Source organism: Lissotriton helveticus, chromosome 10, assembly GCF_964261635.1.
Source record: "Lissotriton helveticus chromosome 10, aLisHel1.1, whole genome shotgun sequence".
NCBI lineage: Eukaryota > Metazoa > Chordata > Amphibia > Caudata > Salamandridae > Lissotriton > Lissotriton helveticus.
The window spans coordinates 122,863,816-122,867,491 of record NC_136071.1 but is presented as its reverse complement, the minus strand read 5'-3'; positions in this window follow the sequence as shown (position 1 = coordinate 122,867,491).

The window sequence follows — 3,676 nt, the reverse complement described above, 5'->3', positions numbered from 1 at the left end:
TGCAGTTCACTTTAAATGCTTACTTGAATTTTTGCTGAAGTATTTCACCAAAGTAGGTGCAGGTTAGTGATGTGAATCTCTAGACACGTGTTTCTGAATATCAGCCACCATCAGTAGAGATAACAATGAATTTCATGAGGTTGTTTAGAAAGCTGCCAGAATTCTCTCAGGTCTCAGTACCTCTCTCTGGCACACAGGTGCATCTCCAAAAACTTGTCACCTCAATGACTCAAGGTAGCCTTTTCAAAATGGAGGGGAATGGAAGAACACTGCTTCACCTCCCAGCAAAGTTCACCCCTTAGCATTATGGTAAAAACAATTCACTTTAAATGCTTATTTGAATTTTCGCTGAAGTGTTTCACCAAAGTTGATGCAGGTTAGTGCTGTGAATCTCTAGACATGTGTTTCTGGATATTATCTATCATCAGTAGAGATAAAAATGAATTTCCTCAGGGACTTGCTGTGAAAGCTGCCACAATCTCAGGTCTCAGTACCTCTCTCTGACACAGAGGTGCATCTCCAAAGGTTCATCAGCTCAAATACTCAAGGGAGCCTTTTCAAAATGAAGGGGGATGGGAACACACTGCTTCAACTCCCATCCCAGTTCACCCCTTAGCATTATAGTAAATCCATTATACATAAAAGGGGGGCTCAGAGCAATGTTCCCTCTAATTTGTTTCTTCTGTGTGCAGCAGTATAAGGTCTCTGTGGGCTGCAGCCAAGGCTATGTGCGCAAAGAACCCAACCACGTGTGTTGATGCAGCGACAGATATCAGTGCAAATATCGCTCAAACATTTGTTAATAAAAGTGAAAAGACAGTGTATTTCTACACATACAGCACCACATGAAGGATCTTAAGGCAGGTTTGCAACATACAACAAACATAAAAAGAATACAATATTCAAAAGCATAAACTCCATTAAAAGTCTTTTAATGTAACGATGTGTCCCTTATTATCACTTGTCAAATGTGAATGCTACATCCCTGAGAGTTGTCTGTGTTATTCAAGATTGCTCCACAATGTGTTCTGTGAAAATGCATTTTTGTGTCACATCCTTAACCAACCACAGAACATTCCTTATATGTGTTATCTCTTGCTGCATTCTTGCATGCCTTTCGCAGCCCCACCAAGTACCACACATCAGGCTTACACTAAAACATTTTAGTGTGGTGGTTTGCATTACCACACTAAAATGCATTAATCACACATTTGTAGTGCCTTGCCAACATCTGCATGCTGTGAGTGAGAAGCTGGAACTGCAGCTGCAAAGTCACGTCATGTGCACTATTGCAGTAGATAACGCCATCCAGCTGCCAAGAAGTTGGGCCCCACTGAATATTATGCTGAACTCGTCCGATGTAATTTCAAACACCGGGACACTTTCAGCAGCACCTGCACGTTGTCTGATTTCCATCTGCAACATGCATCAACGAGCAAGAGGGAAAGAGCTTTCTTATTTAAGACGACTGCTGGGCCCATAACCAAGGAGTCATCTGGCCTCATTTTGTTTAAGTTTCTTGACTGGGGGCAGTCAGGAGCCTCACACCTGACACAGATGAAGCGGAGGTGAAACAAAGGCTCAAACCTTATTAGTTAGTCACACTGTGCTTTACATCAACATGTGCATATTACATGTACATTACATTATTTAAGTTTTGAAATTAATGTACAGGATGTGTTACATAAAACTGGGGGATTGCAAGGTGTAGAAGTCACATATCACCTTCCATAGCTCACTGTGCTATTATCATCGCAATGCGCTTAAATGTCTACATGATAGACCAGCTAAACATATATGTGAAGGCTTCAGATCTGATATCACTTCTTGTGATGCCACTTCCCGTAAATGTGTGGCTTGTTATGCCACTTTTTATGATGTTACTGCTTGTGATGCCACTTCCTGTAAAGTCATGGGTTGTGATGCCACTTTCTATGATGCCAATTTTTATGATGCCACTTTCTGTGATGCCATTTTCTATGATGCCACTTCCTGTAAAGTCGTGGCTTGTGATGCCACTTTCTATTATGTCAATTCCTGTGATGCCATGTGTGATGTCAATTTCTGTGATGCCATGTGTGATGTCACACGCCGTAATTTTGTGCACCAGGATGTCACTTGCATACTGCCTAACTTCTTTTTTTAGGACTTGTGCCATGATTGCACTGAAATTTTTAAATTGTCACACATAGCAATCGTAAACCTTGGCAGCTATGTGTAGTCCATTTTCCGTTTGTGTGAAATGTCCCGGTTTTTGGCTTTAAAATTCTGTTTGCCCTATTTATCAACAAAAGGCACACAGCAAGCCTAACAGCACTTCACAATCCCTAATATATATTAGGAATTGTGCTGTTAGGCTTGCTGCATGTCTTTTGTTAATAGAGGGCAGCAAATTGTGTGCCTTTTTGAGTGTTCATGTTAATTGCAGCACCTGACATGGCTCGGGCTACATTTAACATAAAAACTATCAAAAAGGCACAGAAACTGCTGCGCTCTGTTAATAAAAAGCACTCAGCAAGCCCAACAGCACAACGTGTGCTTTCACAATCACTAATACATATTAGTGATTGTGAAAGCACAAAGTGCGCTGTTAGGGTGGTTGCATGCCTTTTGGTAATAGAACGCTGCACATTGCGTGCCTTTTTGAAAGTTTTCATGTTAATCATAGGGCCCCGACATGCTTGCACAAGGGGCTGCATTTAACATGAAAACTTTCAAAAAGGCACATAAACTGCCGTGCTCCGTTAAGGAAAGGCAGGCAGCAAGCCCAACAGCAGGACGTGTGCTTTCACAATCACTAATATATGTTAACGATTTTGAAAGCACACGCCGCAATTTTAGGCTTGCTGCATGCCTTTTCTTGATAGAGCGCGGAGGGGGGGAAGATTTTCTGCTTTTCTTCAAGTATTCATGTTAATCGCAGCGCCCATCATGCTTCTACAGGGCGGTGCGATTAACCTGAATACTTGCCTCTGGCGGTGTGTGCTCCTCAAAGAAGTCACTGCGTGCTCAGATTCACAAATGTGCGCGGGCATGCAGGCACGCATCTTAAAGGGAACAGTGGCTGAGAGCCGTTAGAGGCCCGAGGGAGCCTACCCCCAGGGCAGAACTTATTATGAATGGGGAGGAGGGTCATGCCCTCCCTGAGTCATCGAAGGACCCACCCAACACACTCGCTGGGGTCAAAATCATTAAAGAAGGGGAGGGGGTGCATAGCCTCCTCCCCGAGTCTTGATAATCCCAAGGAAGACCATGACCAGGGCCAAAAATTAGAAAAATTGGGATGGTGCTGTGCTGCCCTTTCCCCAAGCCATTATAGGCCCTGGGGGACCACTCTCTTCTGGGCTGAAATTGTTGAAAATGGGGGCTCGGCCCCTCTCCCCGAGCCTTTAAAGGCCCCAGGGTGCCTACCCCAGGGACCGATTACTTAAAGGGTTGGGGGCAGTAAAGCCCCACATCACTGAGCCAGTAATAGCTCCTGGGACCCCATATCCCTGGACCAGCTCAGAGGCTATGTTCCAGGGGGCACACCCCAGCACAGAGCGGTTTCCCCACCCGCAACTGCACGGGCAGGGAAACCTGTGTTACCTCTCACTTGGCGGGAACATTTTCATAAATCCCGCCATGCAATAGCAAACACCAAGTCGGCTTCCAGCTGGTGGGAGCTTTGAAAGTG